The sequence below is a fragment of the Schistocerca gregaria genome, chromosome 1, assembly GCF_023897955.1.
Source record: "Schistocerca gregaria isolate iqSchGreg1 chromosome 1, iqSchGreg1.2, whole genome shotgun sequence".
Lineage (NCBI taxonomy): Eukaryota > Metazoa > Arthropoda > Insecta > Orthoptera > Acrididae > Schistocerca > Schistocerca gregaria.
Genome location: NC_064920.1, coordinates 963,386,340 through 963,405,069, shown reverse-complemented (window position 1 = coordinate 963,405,069; position 18,730 = coordinate 963,386,340). Strand labels below are relative to the sequence as shown.

The 18,730-nt window shown below is 41.7% G+C and overlaps 1 non-coding gene across 1 annotated transcript; it reads right to left on the bottom strand.

Annotated features, from left to right (window-relative positions):
• Positions 1-234: 234 nt before the first annotated feature.
• Positions 235-309, bottom strand: Trnat-ugu (transfer RNA threonine (anticodon UGU)). The gene has a single exon. It is a non-coding gene; the product is annotated as a tRNA-Thr (tRNA).
• Between the last annotated feature and the right edge of the window lie 18,421 nt (positions 310-18,730).

The window sequence follows — 18,730 nt, the reverse complement described above, 5'->3', positions numbered from 1 at the left end:
AACCTTGGTGACAATAGGTATCATTAACCCACTTTAAACGACACATGAACTTCCGACGTCTGCCCTTTTTTTTCGCAAGTATCAACACACTGCTGTATGGAGTGTCGCCCAGCCCCAGGTTAGCGCCGCAGAGCGTCGCGCATTTGCACCATTACAGATGAAATTAGAATCATATTAATACCTTCAGCTGCTAACGGGCGTTGGTATATATCAACGGGGACAGGTGAGAATGTGTGCCCCGATCGGGACTCGAACCCGGGATCTCCTGCTTACAGGACAGACGCTCTATCCATCTGAGCCACCGAGGGCACAGAGGGTAGTACGACTGTAGGGACTATCTCACGCACGCCTCCCGCGAGACCCACATTCTCACCTTGTATGTCCACACACAACATTCGCAGTGTCTCACCCCAACACACTCAATACTCGTGGAAGACATTCTTACCAAGCCCCGTAAGAGTTCGGGGAATACGTGTGCATTCGCTCAGAAGAAGAAGGTCATGGCCGGTGCTGCCAGACCATATACTTATATGGATATGGTGTCTATACTTTCGGACATGTCCCGAAAGTACAGACACCATATCCATAGAAGTATTACAGGCGAAGGTTGTAGGCACTTTTGAACCAAAATTTCAAACTTATGTGTCACAATGGGACACAATTACTGGGTTTCGAAAAAATGGTTGTTTAATTCTTTTGCGCACTGCAAATGACTCCAAGGACTAAACTGGTGCGCGTTCTTCAAATTTTTGGTATTTGTTTCACAGTTCCGTAACAACTTTAACGCAGTATTTGCTGAAAATCGTACAATAATAAAAGGCACAAAAGTGAAGAGGGTGGCTTGATGACTGCGAAATCGACGCTAAGAAGAGTATTGACGCGCGCCTAGAGTTTCACACATCATGAAGCTGGGTAGCAAAACCCAAAGACCACATGATCATTCATATATTACGTTTATGGGTTTATCTTATGCAGAATGACATTGTGAGTCTCACTTGTTCCATCCTTTCACGTGAACTGTAAAAACGGTAGTCGCCATGTCGTATATTATCGATAATTTCTTCAGTTCTGAAATATAGTTTCTCAGTAGTAGTTACCGAAGAACAAAAATTGAATGTGTTGAAGTACACATTGCTTGGATGTAAGTACATAAGCAGTCGTGCGTCATTCGCCTGTACGACAAATTTTCTCCATTTCCGAGCGTTCGTGTTTACGCTTGGAGTGTTGAATCTCTGAGATGGCTGACTGCGATGTCTGCTTGCCTCTACGGGGCAATAAGGCTGACCAAACAGAAATCTCGCAGAAACGGGAGAAGTTTCCAGGTCAGCGTAGCGAAAACGTCGCGTCTGTGGCCACAGTGACCTAGAAGCAGCCAATCGTTGCAGTCTTCTGGCAATCCTCTTTCTTCCGGACCTGCAACTTCCCCTCCAACTGTTTTTGTTAAAAACCAGCTTTGCGTCATCTGTTGTAGTCTCCGCTAACTCATCTCTTCTTGGCTACAATCAGCTTGCTTGCTGGCGTACGATGCTGACGGACGACCTTGTTCGAGTCTGTTCGACCAAATAGCGCGAAGTCTCACCAGCTGGCCTTGTTTCTTGGGTGCATCGTAAGAAACTTCACATTCTGTGTTTATTGGTAGGTATACAATACTCTGCTTCGACTTTCCATCACTGTGTCACACCAAATTGGTCACATTATTTCAGAAGACTGTAATCGTGAACATTAATTTGCATCTGTTCATAATGTGTACATTGTACCAATTTTAATTACCCACCTTAAGTGGAAGTTGGACACAGCTCATTGTCTCATAAATAACAAGTACCTCAAATTTGCACTTTTTTAAAAATTATGAGCTCTCAGCCAGATCCTTTCTTTCAGGCATCTTTGTATTTATCTATTATGCATTCTTTCATTTATAGTCACATCAGTGTTGCAGTACTGTATCTAGGGAGTACACAGATAAAATTGAGACATTTAAAACCTCCAGATAACGCCCGAAATCTCTTCGTCAAACGAACTGGGGAGGCCCTTGGAAAATCTTTCAATGCCTGCCAGACTTTGGAATGATCTCCCACCCGACCACAGGTGAGGGGTCAACCTCAGTGCAGGCAGTACCCGGGGCGGCCACTGCAGTGGACCGTTCGGGGGACACGTGGGACATGCTCGACATCCCTTGCATATCCGTGTCCAACCCCCCGCAGTGATGCCCCTTGGCAGCAGCCTCAAGTTGTGAGACAGAAGCCAACACAGCCTGGAGCTGTGAGCGAAGGGTCAGCATCTCAGCTCGCATCTGTACGCAGCAGTCACAGTTCCTATCCATTGCTGAAGTCGTTCCTGTTTGAAGCTCGTAAAAATATGTAATAAACGAATAGTATACTCGCCTTATTAGCAGCAGGAACTCGAGGTGTTCTCTCACTGAGAGTCTAACTCACACTGAGCTGTTCTAACTAAAACAAGAAAAACCTGTACGATACGAGGGTCGATACAAGGGTTGATAAGAACGGCGGTACGCTACGCTACACTGTTATTAAAATAAAATGTTGTGCCTAGCAAACAACCAAACATGCAAGAAATTACAAAAGTAAGCTAGTAACTACGCATATAACTGGATATAAGTCACTCCTGTTTGAAGTTCGTAAAACTGTGTAATAAATGAGCTGTGTCAAGGCCCATCTACAAGACTTGTGCGCCAGCTTGCCACAGGAGACGAAGTAACGGTTTAATGACGCCGTTCCAAGCGGATTAGTGTATGGAACTAGGCCACAGCTGGTGGAACATTATACTGTTAAATGTGCTCATACTGTCAGGTTCTTTGTAAAACTGACCCTATTTTGTACTCATTGACAAAACATCACATACCCTCTCAGGCCGTGAAGTTTCATTTCGTTTCGTCCTCCTCTTCGGAGTATTTCACTTTTTTTCTCGGGCACTTATGTGTTAGGAAGTCTTTTCTGGAAGTATTTGTCTGTAGTGTAGCCTTGTAGGGAAGTGAAACATGGGTAATAAACAATCCACACTAGAAGAGAACAAAAGTGGTTGAAATGCGATGCTACAGAGGAGTATTAAAGTTGAGATAGGTAGATCGGATAACTAATGATGAGGTATGGAATTAAACAGGGCAGAAAATAATTTTTTGGAAAATTTAACTAAAAGAAGAAATAGGTTGATAGGACACACTATGAGCCATCAAGGAGTAGGTAGTTCAATTATGATGGTTAGTGTGGGAGTGGCGAGCGGGGGTAGGTAAGAACTGTAGAGCGAGCCAAAGCTTGTCTTCAGTAAGTTGATGTAGAGTGCGTCAGTTATCAAGAGGCTTGCACCAGATAGACTAGATGTAGAAACTGCATCAACTCAGTCTTCAGACACAAGGCCACAACAACATAAAACAAGTGGGATGTGTGGGGAAGGAAAGGAAGAGGGAGAGGTTTATACCGTGAAATGAATCTTCCAGAATGCTAAACGTGTCTGTGGAGCCGTAGAAAAATGCCCCTGACTAATTTAGCCTAGCAATACTCGTTACATCAACGAATAGACGTAGACACTAGAGGTCACAGACGGTAACGCCGTAAGTCGGGTAATCCACACGTAGCAATTACAGAGGTTGATTCAGAGTTTGATGTGAGTCCCCAGTGGACAGCAGGGGCTATTGCTTTCGCGAATATTCTGGAGCGGACCTCACACCATGAACAATGTGCGTATTGGATGACTTGTCACGGCGTACTCTAGGGATACGCTTGCAAATTGCTTTCAGGCGCAGAGGTGCGGTACTATCTACATCTAAATTTGCTCACCCCTTGCTACTCCACGTTGCGTAACCTAAGACGCGTAGTGTCACTCATCCTACTAAGTTCAAGAATGGCACACAGCCGAATAAGTCATAGTTTATTCAGTTTTACCATGGTTACTATTACAGTTTTGAACATGGCTGTTATTCAGCAACCATGGGATTAAAATAACATCCTCTTGCACATAAGCGGTAGGTACGTTGATCTGGGTTTCGTCACGTTCTAGAGATGTCTTCATCAGAATGAACTGTTGCTAAATCGTAAAATTACATTGCTAAAAGGCAATAGTCGAAGTGTGGAGCAGCTATACTCACGTCAAAAGTAAAATAAAATGAAGTAGCGTGTGCCACGTGTGCCCAACTGGGAACAAAATCAGACTCTGACGAAGACACCCCTAGTAGCTGTAGAAACCTAGGTCAATGTACCTGCCGTTTATGTGAACCCGTTGGCTGTTTAATTCTATGTTGAAAGATCTTCACTATTGTTGAAAAGTAAAATGCGCAGCCTATCTGCAAAACCTAATCCCACAGGTATTTGTGACGCTCTCGTTCTGAGTAAAACTACGTAACGAATAGTGCAACTCTTCTTTGAAGGACTAAAATGCCTTATAGTGACATCTCCAACTCTTGTCGTTCTGCCTTCCTCAGTTGCGTTAAATATTACGATATATTGACAATTTTTACTTTTTGGGCCGTCTAACTACAACTGAATGAAACACAATTTTCGTCATACACGTTTCTCCTTTATTCTCTACAAGGCATCTTCAGTGGCAGGTTGCGTGGACAATTTTCGACATGTTATGTCTTTGGTCCATTATTGGTGCTGCTCCTCTTCTTATAATTGCCACTTGGTGTTTTTGTTTTTCACATTTCACAGCACTAGGTACTGAAAACTTGTTTTGATGCAATATTTTGCTTTGCGTTGCCAACTGTCAGATATGCCTTATACTGCTTTTAAGTGTCTCGACTAATGAGTAACTAGAAAAGCTACAACACGGCGACTTCAGTCCGTTATATAAGTTTCTTGACTGTAAGGATGGTAATAGCCGTTAAATATATATGGTACAGTGCATTCCTACTGTCATCACTTTTTGTTGGTATTTACTGTTGTGGCACTCCCTGATTGCACAATACAGTTTCACAGAAATCGTAATGATATTGCAACTAGATTACGGATAGGATACTAGGTATCATCTCAATTGTTCCCAGAATGAGATTTTCACACTACAGCGAAGTGTGCGCTGATATGAAATTTCCTGACAGATTAAAAATGCTTGCCGGACTGAGACTCAAATTCGGGGCCTATGCCTTTCCCGGGTAAGTGCTCGACCGACTGAGCTACCCAAGCAGAAGTCACCACCCGTCCCCACAACTTCAAATCTGTCAGTTCTTATTAATTGTTGCCTTTGCTCGTCATGTTAAGCCTGAACGGTTCTGACTCTACATCCACATTCTGGGAATCACTGCGGAGTTGATAGTAAAGGGTACTTCTTGCAGTAGCCCATATTAAGATTGAAAACCTGCTTTTTTAATCTTAGCTGAGCACGTTACTAGTTGATCTCAGTGTGAATAATCCAAACTATTGCCCTTTCTATAAACAAATTTGGACCCTTGAAAGACTGCAACCCAGAGACTTTTTGAGGACGTTTGGAGCACGTGACGAAGCAATGGCAGCTGTCTAGTTGAGACGACGCATGCGCTGTATCATTGCAAGATTTGCGAGAGACTGTGCCAGGGCTTACTACAGTTCACTACTACCAGCGCCACGTCATCAGCTTACGCCTGCGCTTGCACCTGGATTGCACCATAATCTAAGAGTGAAAGTAAAAATTAAAATAGCTTTTCCAAACTTAGTCAGTGTATACTCAAGTATGTTAACGTTGTTAAGTCTCAGAATGTACAAATGATTATGTTAGGCAACATATTCGATCTTAAGGAAAAAACAAGTGGCACTGAATAATAAGTCTACGCAACTAAAAACTGGTCAGAATATGCAAAAGCGTGTCACAATTAAAAGTTATAAGTCTCAACCTGGTGAGAGCAATATTATGGCCAAAATATGCGTTTTTAAAAAAAATTGAAGGTGCTGAATATTGCATTCAGAAAGATGAAACTTTGTATGTAACCTCAGTTACGTGTAAAAACCTTATATACGAGACACCAATAAGACACATCTTTTAGTTTTCAAATTGTTTTCTAAGAATCAAATTATTCACGATAGATTAAGTATCACTTGTATCTGTAATAGAAGGTTCTACTTGCAGCACTCGACTACTTTCATGCAAGAATAGAGCTCTACCATGTTTCAAGACTGTATTGTAAATAATAATAATTAAATGCAGTCTTAAAGAGGCATTTCATAGGTCTTGTTGTACTGTCGGTTCTGTACAAAAAATACTAGCCGGCATAGATTAAATGCTGTCGAACTAAAACTTTTTCAGCAACTAGAGCAAACTTAACTCTGTTTATGCAAAAATTAAGAAGATCGTGAACTGCTAAACGACGTAGATACACTCCTGGAAATTGAAATAAGAACACCGTGAATTCATTGTCCCAGGAAGGGGAAACTTTATTGACACATTCCTGGGGTCAGATACATCACATGATCACACTGACAGAACCACAGGCACATAGACACAGGCAACAGAGCATGCACAATGTCGGCGCTAGTACAGTGTATATCCACCTTTCGCAGCAATGCAGGCTGCTATTCTCCCATGGAGACGATCGTAGAGATGCTGGATGTAGTCCTGTGGAACGGCTTGCCATGCCATTTCCACCTGGCGCCTCAGTTGGACCAGCGTTCGTGCTGGACGTGCAGACCGCGTGAGACGACGCTTCATCCAGTCCCAAACATGCTCAATGGGGGACAGATCCGGAGATCTTGCTGGCCAGGGTAGTTGACTTACACCTTCTAGAGCACATTGGGTGGCATGGGATGCATGCGGACGTGCATTGTCCTGTTGGAACAGCAAGTTCCCTTGCCGGTCTAGGAATGGTAGAACGATAGGTTCGATGACGGTTTGGATGTACCGTGCACTATTCAGTGTCCCCTCGACGATCACCAGAGGTGTACGGCCAGTGTAGGAGATTGCTCCCCACACCATGATGCCGGGTGTTGGCCCTGTGTGCCTCGTTCGTATGCAGTCCTGATTGTGGCGCTCACCTGCACGGCGCCAAACACGCATACGACCATCATTGGCACCAAGGCAGAAGCGACTCTCATCGCTGAAGACGACACGTCTCCATTCGTCCCTCCATTCACACCTGTCGCGACACCACTGGAGGCGGGCTGCACGATGTTGGGGCGTGAGCGGAAGACGGCCTAACGGTGTGCGGGACCGTAGCCCAGTTTCATGGAGACGGCTGCGAATGGTCCTCGCCGATACCCCAGGAGCAACAGTGTCCCTAATTTGCTGGGAAGTGGCGGTGCGGTCCCCTACGGCACTGCGTAGGATCCTACGGTCTTGGCGTGCATCCGTGCGTCGCTGCGGTCCGGTCCCAGGTCGACGGGCACGTGCACCTTCCGCCGACCACTGGCGACAACATCGATGTACTGTGGAGACCTCACGCGCCACGTGTTGAGCAATTCGGCGGTACGTCCACCCGGCCTCCCGTATGCCCACTATACGCCCTCGCTCAAAATCCGTCAACTGCACATACGGTTCACGTCCACGCTGTCGCGGCATGCTACCAGTGTTAAAGACTGCGATGGAGCTCCGTATTCCACGGCAAACTGGCTGACACTGACGGCGGCGGTGCACAAATGCTGCGCAGCTAGCGCCATTCGACGGCCAACACCGCGGTTCCTGGTGTGTCCGCTGTGCCGTGCGTGCATTGCTTGTACAGCCCTCGCAGTGTCCGGAGTAAGTATGGTGGGTCTGACACACCGGTGTCAATGTGTTCTTTTTTCCATTTCCAGGAGTGTATTAGTTGATGAACGTCTGAGTAAGGAGATATTTAGATACTGCACCTTGCGCGTAGGATGGTTGATAGCAGATGTTCCATTTGGCAGTCCGCTGGCAGTACATTATATAAATACGGCCAGAGAGGCAGTGAGCGCAGACACTTCGCACTGAGATATCAATTGGTCCGCGTCAGTCAAACGCCGGTGTACGGTGTGCCTCGGATGATGTCATAGCTAGACAGACTTGAATGCGTTTTCCATAAAAGTAGGAAGTGAACTCGCGAGGACTGTACACCGTTCTGGATCACTTAGCAGCTTTTGGTGTAACCCTTAATGTTGAAAAAACCATGTGGCAAGTGGCAAGATTATCTACGTCTACATGGTTACTCTGGAATTCACACTTAAGTGCATAGCAGAGGGTTCATTGAACCATTTTCATACTACTTCTCTACCATTCCACTCTCGAATGGCGCGTGGGAAAAAGGAACACCTAAATCTTTCCGTTCGAGCTCTGATTTCTTTAATTTTATTATGATTATCATTTATTCCTACGGAGGTGGGTGTCAACAATATATTTTCGCATTCGGAAGAGAAAGTTGGTGATTGAAATTTCGTAAATAGATCTCGCCGGAAAGAAAACCGCCTTTGTTTGAGTGACTGACACTCCAACTCTCGTATCATATCAGTGACACTCTCACCCCTGTTGCGCGATAACACAGAACGGGCTGCCCTTCTTTGCACTTTTTCGATTTCCTCCGTCAATCCTACCGGGTAAGGATACCATACCGCGCAGAAATTTTCCAGCAGAGGGCGGACAAGTGTAATGTAGGTTGTCTCTTTAGTGGGTTTGTCGCATCTTCTAAGTATTCTGCCAACAAAGTGCACATTTGTTTCGCCTTCCCTACAATATTATCTGTATGGTCTTTCCAATTTAAGTTGCTCGTAATTGTAATTCCTTGATATTCAGTCGAATTGACAACCCATAGATTTGTGCGATTTATCGTATACCCAAAATTAATGGGATTTGTTTTTGTACCCATGTGGATGACCTCACACTTTTCTTTGTTTAGTGCCAATTGACACTTCTCGCACCATACTGAAATTTTCTCTAGATCATTTTGTAATTGGACTTGATCGTTCGATGATTTTACAAGACGGTAAATTACATCGTCATCTGCAAACAGTCTCAGGGGGTTGCTCAGATTATCGTCTAGATCATTTATGTAAATCTGGAACAGCAGAGGGCCTATGACACTACCTTGCGGAACGTCAGATATCACTTCTGTTCTACTCGATGATTTACCGTCCATCACTACGAACTGTGACCTCTCTGAGAGGAAATCACGAATCCAGTCACACAACTGAAACGATACTCCATATGCACGCAATTTGATTAATAGTTGCTTGTGAGGAACGGTACCAAAAGCCTTCTGGATATCCAGAAATATGGAATCGATCGGAGATCCCTTGTTAACAGCACTCATTACTTCATGTGAATAAAGAACGATATTTTCTGAATCCGTGTGGGTATGTATGAATAAGCCATTTTCTTCAAGGTGGTTCATAATGTTCGAGTACAGTGGAAGCTTCTAAGGCGAGCAATTAAGTTTTGGTGATTAGAAGTCAGGGTGATAGACCATTTTACTTAGAACTTCCGATGGAGGCCTCCTCTGGACTGTTATCAGTGCTGTTTGCGATAGGGAACCTATAATATTATCATTAGTGATTTTATTATAGTTTGTGCTTGTGGACTTTTACAGAATTTATCAAGCAGTTAAAACTCAATAACTTTTATTTACAGTCAAAGTTGCTAATGTCACAGATTAAACAGGAAGTAAGTACATTTTCTTCCAGTGAGCACAAAGAGTAATGTGAACTCGCAGACTGGAAATTAAGGTCAGTTTATTCAGATAGATTTTGTAAACGGCGAAGATAGGTGTAAAGCACGCAGAGGCAATTTTAGAGTCTTTTTGTGAAGCACATAACAGTAAGTATCGACCGTCTATCTATTAACCCGCCGCCCCACATATGGTACAGCGGCCGGGAAACTGAACTGTGGTAGTGATCGCCGCACACTAGGGAATCTGGTAGGCGCTAACAGGATACCGAAGTGAAATATGCTGAAACCAGTGCGAGAACAATGTTAAGATCTACTCGCCATTATGGAAGCTAAATTATGAATGTTAGCCTTGAACGTGACGGAAGTTACCTGCAAGCTACGGTGCGTGCTTACTGCTGGCCAGACCCCCACCTGGAGCTATTGCAGTAGACAATACCCGCCGCCATGCATACCGCCATAGCTGCTGCTGCTGCCTGCATTATGCCACAACGCGTAGCATCACGTTTGTGGAACACCGCGTCGGCATCGCTCGTCCGTGTCAAACAATGAAGTCAAGAATATTTAAAGTATTTGTTAATTGCTTACAACAGGCTGTTAAAATGGAATCTAATCATAAAGAAGATGTGAAAGGTAAGATGGAACCAGTATCTGACAGTTAATCCTCAGAATTCGAAATTGAAATTAACGAGGATGGTTCTGTCAAAGTAGTGAATCCAAAATCTGAATATGTTTTGTCCAAAGTAGAATCGGTGGTCACTTCGAAGTTAGAAACCATTTCTGTTGATGAGGTGATTGAAGTTGGAGTCAAAAAAGAAACAGTAGAACTAATTAAGTTCTAGGTAATTAACCAGTGTTCGATATTTCTGAAATTCAATCTAGTCTGGGAGTGCTAGATACTGCTTTAAAAGCGGTTGAAATACTAAGTGGCAAGGTAGAGGCACCAAATTAGATGCAATTACTGTTTTCTAAATTTGAATCGCATCATAAAGAACTGAACAATAAGACGTAATCCAATAGTAAACAGTTAAACAATAAGATCGAATCTAGTAGTAAGGAACTAGAGGATAGTAGTAAAACACTAAAGGGTGAAATGACCTAAAAACTGAATAGTTTAAATTGTAAAATTGATTGTAAGCATCATGATCTGCAAGTCAAAATAGAGCAACAGCTAATTAAATTGCATTGCATTTTCAAAACCGAAACTGATTTTACAGACGCAGATGATCTTATGGAACGGAGCCTGTCAGAAGGAATAGTCAGTGAATCCAAACATCGCTCTAATCGGTTTGAGGAAGTAACTAATAAAGCAAACGCTTGTTAGAAGTATTTTACAAAAGTGAAACGTAACTATGTGAAATTATGTGAGGATGTCGATAAGAAATTTTTTGACAGAGTGCACGCAGTAAAACTACAAGTAGAAGAACTGTATACTAGTATTACAGAAAACAGAATAACCTCTGGTAGCCCTTCCAATACTAATTTACAACATGTTGCTTCAGATGACGCCGCTTCCATCGGATGTCGTCAATTTCCACGTTTTGAGCCAGAGAAAAAAATTGACCCATTAGAGTTCTGGAATGATTTTGACAATATTTTACTAAATGCACGGTCAGAACATGTCAAAATTTATTTCATAAGAACTCATTTGTCAGGAGATGCTTTGCGAAAGTCAGATGATGTAATGATTAACTGCAAAACTCTTTCGCAATTTAAAACTGCATTTCTTGATGGGTAGTGGCCACACAACAAACAAAACTATGTTTTGGGAGAATTTTGGAGTGGTAAAAAATTCACTCCAGTTCGTGAATCAATTAAAGAGTTATTTTTTAGAAAGTGAGTTTCACGGCTGTCACGTCTGCCAGAAAAGATAAACCGGAAATGATGATCATGGGACTAGAAAGTAAGCTGCCTTTGTATTGACGGGAAAGAATCGTTTCTGCACTTAAAGATAATGTGGATAGAGTCGATGACTATCTGGAGCGAGTGGAAAGAATGTCTGATGTTCAGGAGCAGGTGCAGAATAATAATACACTATGTGATCAAAAGCATCTGGACACTCCCAAAAACTAACATTTTCATATTAGGTGCATTGTGCTGCCAGGTACTCCATATCAGCGACCTCACTAATCTTTAGACATCGTGAGAGAGCAGAATGGGGTCTTTCTTGGAAGTCATGTGTAAGTAGGCTGTTTAGGTTTTTTTAATGATAACACCACGTAGCGCTCTGTATGAAAATCACTGGCTGTGCTCTGTGCAGTCTGTGACTGGGTGGCATTGTTGGAATTTGCCATTGTAGTGTTGGGCAGTTGGCAGTTAACAGCGCGTAGCGTTGTGCAGTTGGAGGTGAGCCGCCAGCAGTGGTGGATGTCGGGAGAGAAATGGAGGAATTTTGAGAGCGGATGACCTGGACGTGTGTCCATCAGAAACAGTACATTTGTAGGAATGGATGTCATGAACTGCTATTTATATTATGACTTTTGAACACTATTAAGGTAAATACATTGTTTGTTCTCTATCAAAATCTTTCATTTGCTAACTATGCCTATCACTAGTTAGTGCCTTCAGTAGTTCGAATCTTTTATTTAGCTGGCAGTAGTGGCGCTCGTTGTATTGCAGTAGTTCGAGTAAAGAAGATTTTTGTGAGGTAAGTGATTCATGAAAGGTATAGGTTAATGTTAGTCAGGGCCATTCTTTTGTAGGGTTTACTGAAAGTCAGATTGCGTTGCGGAAATATTATTTTTCTAAGGGGACGTTTCATATGTCGACACTTAGCCCGGGATACCTCACTGGAATCTTCTGATTTCTTCTTGTAGTTTGTGTAATTAGTGTAGCATTTGTTTATTGCTAGCGCGTAATTGTAGAGACAATCTCCATTGTAGTTGCAGTCTTTCGTTGCTGTACAGTAAAACAGTTGTGGCATGCATGTAGATTTGCACCAAGGATTTCGCAGCTGCGCTTGCAATTAACTGGATAATATTTTCAGCGCTATGTTAATGTGTTCTCTCATTATTAATCTTCAAATTGTGCTTTTCTGTGTTATCGTGTGAAATATTGTGACAATAATGGCGTGTGGAAAACGTAACACTAGGCTCCAAAGTAAACTCAGAAATAATAGTGACGACGAGCGTAGCTTACCAGCACCACTGTCTAATGAATTAACAGACATTCAAAGTAGTAATTTGGTAACTGTGCGTAGGGAAATGGAGTGGGCGGTAAATAATGATGTAGACAGTGAAAAAAATTAGTGAACAGGGAAGCATTATCGATCGATCGGTCGGCAACAGCTCGCCTCAGGAATCGGGAATGACAGAACACAATATTGCAAATACTGTAGACTCAGGTTTTGGGTTCTCACAGTTTTCTCAAATGAGTCAAGACACATTTTCCACTTGTCAAAATGTGAATGTTGTCGGTGCAAATTCACTGCCGAAAATCACTGAGGAACATGTTTCAGACACCAGTGCATTGTTATTACAATTAATGCAACAAATGGAACAAAATCTTCAAAAGTTAGACATCTTGGAACAAACTCAGAGAAGAACACAGCAAAAGCTTCAAAAGTTGGACACATTGGATCAAAATCTTCGGAAGTTAGACACCACGCTTGAAAAAACACGTGAAGATTTAACTACTGAGTTACATGACATTGAATCGAAATGTCAAAAAGTCTGTAATGACGTAAAAACACAAATATGTGAGCATTTTCAACCTATTTTTTCGTGGCATGAAAATGCATTACAGAATCACGAAGTAGCCATAAAAGAACTGCAAACTGTTGTTCATGAAAATCACGAGTTCTTGCAAGTTTTTTTTTATCTCATTTTGTTCGCTTTTGCTCGTTGCTTCTGCTCGGGCGGACGTCGGAGAACATCCTATGAAGGTCGTTGTTGATCGATTAACTCAGTTTTTTTTTTTTATTATAGAGGGCAGCCATCCCTCTAACCGAACACGCTGAGCTACCGTGCCGGCTACAAGCTAAAATTGACTCATTTGCATCTACCGATTCGGTTACGCAACTTGCAAAAACTCAGGAAGACTTAAAAGACATAGTAGATACTCCGAAACTTCGTTCAGAAAAACACACTGAGGAAATAAGTTCACTATCGGAGAAAGTAGCCGAACTTTCGGATCAGTTCACTAACTTATCTACAAAGGTGGATGATGATCTGAGTGACATAAGACCTGTAGCCTTCACTGACACACAAGAGTATGAACAAATCAAGAAATTCAAACAAAATCAGAATCAAATTAATACGCAACACAAAAGAGAAATCCGGGAAGTACAAGATTAGTTGGCACAAGTAATACAATAATTACATATTTCAGAGGACACTCGCACTCCAATACGGGAAGAGGGACATAGAAATACGGAACAGCCACAAAATAATAACACAGCGCATTTCCGAAATTATGAAAGAAATTGGCAAGGTGCGCCGAATTTTGAAATGGAACCGCCAAAACGACGCAACAATGACCGATTTGCGACACGCCGACACGATGATTTTGACTATAAGCTGTTCATTACAACACGTAAATTTAAAACATTTAAGAATTCTGGCAACGACATTCATCCACAAGCATGGCTTCATCAATTCTCTCATTGGTTTCCTCCCAACTGGTCATTAGAGCACAGATTCGAATTTATGTGTGGCTATTTAGAGAATGAACCAACTGTAAGAATGCGATCGATCATTCACGATTGCCACAGTGAAGGAGAATTTTATTATGCTTTCCTCTCAGCATATTGGTCTCAAGCTAGACAAGACCGAGTAAAACATAGCATCATGATGATGAAACATTTCGAACAATCTGAATTTTCCAGTCTTGTAAAATATTTTGAAGACATGTTACATAAGAATCAGTACCCGCATTTGCTTAATAAAATTACCTGAAATTTACTACATATTATTTTGGCAGGACGTTGCAAAGACGACATTGAAGCTTTTCAGGGACTCTTACAAGAATTAGAAATTAACACTGACAATCGCGGAACGCGAAAACAGGAACACAACAATTACAGGTCACATTCGTCGCAATTCCGCGATGAAAGAAATTATAACTGGACACGACAAGGCTATTCTCACAACACAAATTGTGACCAAAACAGACACCACCCGTATGATAACCGTTGCAGAGTAGTAATTATTACAGGGAAAGATCACCTCTCCGCGGTAGTGACTTTCACAGAGACAAGCAGAGAAAGAGACAATATCGGAACCAAAATAATTATTATCAAGGGAGACAGAATAACTTTAGACGTAACGGTCCAGCACGCAGTTACGATTCAGGGAGAAATTCTCCACCACGTGACCGACAAGAAAGAAACTATGGAATCTACCGACATGACGACAGACGATATGATCGTAACGACAGACCTGAAATGCATCACAACTGGCGGGATTCAAACAGGGCAGGGCCCTCTCGACAAGGTGAATTTGTAGAAGTTAGGTCTCCAAATCCCAATAACGACGCGCGCCAACAAAGACACAAGAGGCAATCACTCATATCGCTGGCAGCCACAAAACGTACTTGTGAAACTAACGACGCAGCTGCAGTAGCTAGTAATTACGTAAAAATGGAAGACATTAGGGACATCTTACTCCAGAAACACGACGTAAAACATAACAACATTGCATATCCTGTGACTCACATTACAGTAAGTGACGTAAAATTTACGGCAGCACTTGATTCCGGCAGTTCCATTTCAGTAATTAGTGGAACAGCCTTTAGAAAATGCAACAAATGGAACGATTGCCCCACACTTCCGTTACGTAAGATTTAATTACAAGGTGCAATCTTTGGAGAAAGTGTAGATGTACGCCAACAAACCAACTTAGAATTCTTTTGCCAAAGCCACACCTTCTCTATGAACTTTCTTATTGTTCCATTATTGTCGACGGAAATTATATTGGGAGTAGACTTTTTGAATGAATACAAAGCAATCTTAAATTTTCACGATGCTGAAATAAGTTTAGAGAAAGAAGGTAAGTCAATAGCTTTGAAATTTGGAGATTGGCTCTCAAACCATGACAAAGAAATTAATCGGCTTTACCTTCTGTTAGACAACAGTTCGGAATTTTCTACGGAACTAGACACTAACAATCACTCTGCAAGTACTGACAGGGATGATATCGACGACATATTTGAAACTAATGAGTTAATTCAGAATAAAATCCAAACAACTGAAAATGGTAATGACACTGATAGTTAGGACCTTTTTGAGATTCTACAAGCACATTCCACAGTTTTTACTCACAAAACAGGAACAATCAAGGGATTTCAATACCAATTTCGTGTTCGTGAGCATACTAAATTTTGTGTTAGACCATACGTAATTCCAGCACATTATAGGGACCGTGTTAGAACAGAGATACAATCTTTGCTTGACGATGGCATTATTGAGCCTGTAGTAAGCTCAAAGCTCATACAACAACGCATTACATGTTGTTGAGAAGAAAAATGGATCCATCAGACTTGTCTTAGATTCGAGACAAATCAATATTATCATTATTCCTGATACAGACGATGGAAGAACGTCTTCAAAATTTTAATGGTGTTAAAGTGTCTTCTATTGATCTCAGATCCAGCTTTTATCAAATCGAACTTCATCCAGAATGTAGAAAATATACAGCTTTTCTTTGTTCGGCGTTTGTTATCAATTTCGGAAACTTCCTTTTGGTTTGAACATTTCTTCGGCAGCGTTCATTCGCTGACTAAATTCCATATTACCTGATTTCTTAAAACGTCACATCACCTTATATGTATATGATATTCTAATAGCAGAAGCCTCATGGGAACAACATAATCACATCCTCAACGAACCGTATCTCGTGGTCGTGCGGTAGCGTTCTCGCTTCCCACGCCCGGGTTCTCGGGTTCGATTCCCGGCGGGGTCAGGGATTTTCTCTGCCTCGTGATGACTGGGTGTTCTGTGATGTTCTTAGGTTAGTTAGGTTCAAGTAGTTCTAAGTTCTAGGGGACTGATGACCATAGATGTTAAGTCCCATGGTGCTCAGAGCCATTTGAACCATTTGAACAGCCTCAACGGTTTGTTACGTATTTTTGCAGAATCTGGAATTACAGTTAACTTGGAAAAGTCTGAATTTGGTAGGTCAAAGGTGAGGTTTTTGGGACATATTATTTCTTCTGAAGGCATTCAGCCGGATCCTGAAAAGTTGGGAGCAATCAGAGCCATTCCAGTTCCATCCACAGAAAAACAAGTTCGAAGTTTTCTAGGTCTCGTAAATTTTTACCGTCGTTTCCTGGATATGCAAATTCTAGTTGCACCAAAACTTTGTTGTCTCACTAGAAAAAATACTATTTGGAACTGGGACGAACAAGCACAGTTGGAATTCAATTCTTTGAAAGAATCGCTACTTAACGCACCAATAATAGCTCATCCAGATCTGTCACAAGATTTCTGCCTTAGCAGAGATTCTTCTTAAGTCTGTCTTGGTGCCCATTTATTTCAAGAAGGCACAGAAAATGACAGTACTGTTTATAAAACCGTCGCTTTTGCTAGCCGAGTGCTAACAAAATCTGAAAAAATTATTCCGTTGCTGAATTAGAAGCTTTAGCTATCGTTTGGGCATTTACCAAATTCCGTTTCTTTCTTTCTGGTAAGCACGTAAAAGTGTACAGTGATCATCGTGCATTACAATCTCTTATGTCTTCGAAATTAAATCATGACAGGTTAAAACGTTGGGCATTGTTTCTCCAAGAATTCCACTTCAAAATAGTCTACATTTCCGGCAAGGAGAACATTTTTGCGGACGCACCCGCTGGGCTTGGGAAAAGTAACACAGAAGGCAACCTCGAGAAAAATTTCAGTATTCTTTACATTCAGAATGTCGCCTTTGAAAACTTCATCATCACATCTTTAAAGGACATTGCTCATGAACAAGATAAAGACCCGACTTGGAAAGACATCAAGCGTAAATGGCATGAAAAGACACACACTCAGATTCGGCATTATTATCTGGTTAGAAACAACATACTCTTCAAACGCTGCACTGTTGATGACAAGCTGTGGGTACTTTGCATTCCAGATGATTTTGTTAATAAGCTCATTTGGTACATTCATTTCAGCTATGCACATTTTGATCCACGAAAATGTTATCACATTCTTAGAACGACTTGTTATTTTAACAATATGGAAAAGAGAATTCGAAGAGCCTTGTCTATTTGTAAACTTTGTCAAAAGGCGAAACCATCTATTATCTCACATCGTGCTCGGTTGTTTCCTATCATTCCATCTAAATTGAAAGAATTTGCTGCTGTTGATCTCTTGGGACCCCTTGTCAGAACATCGAATGGATTTTCGTACGTTCTAGTCGCCGTTGAACTTCTTCAAAATTTGTTTCTTTCACTCCGTTACGTAAAGCCACTGGATGGTCTGTGTCGAAGGCCTTTGTTAAAAATGTCTTACGTGAAGTTGGACACGTTAGTAAAGTCATTTCAGATAACGAACCGCAATTCAGATCTGCTGTTTGGTCACGCATGTTTCGGAACCATAAAATCAAACCTGTTATCATTTCATTGTACTCACCACATTGCAACCCGTCTGAACGGATTATGAAAGAAATCAATAAGCTTTGCAGACTTTATTGTCACAGAAAGCATCAGCATTGGGACAGATATTTACACTTATTTCAAAACGTGCTGAATGAAATGCCTCACGACTCCACTGCTTTACCACCTATTCTTGTACTAAAGAATGAAGAACCACCGAACAGAATCAGAGAGCTTGTACCTTTTCCGAATACACGTGAACTTCGACACAAAGACATAACTGATTTAGCTATTAAAAATATAAAATCTGCAGCAGACAAAAGGAGAAAACTACACGATAAAGCAAATGCAAAGAAATTATATATTGGTCAGAAAGTTCTCATTAAAGCTCATTCTTTGTCACATAAGCAGAAATACTTGAGTCACAAATTCTTTCTAGTTTACAATGGACCTTACAGAATCCGGCGCATACCACATGATAATTGCGTTGAAGTTGAAACTCTGCGTACTAGGAAGAGTAAAGGATTGCACCACATTCACATGTAAAACCGTTTATTGAAACATAATCTGCTTTTTAACTTAGTCTTTGCCATAAAATTTTTCATTTCACATTTCTAGTATGCTTTGTCAGACTTAAGAAACTGTTAACATGCGACAATGTTTGAAGTTAAATATCCAGTCAAGAAGC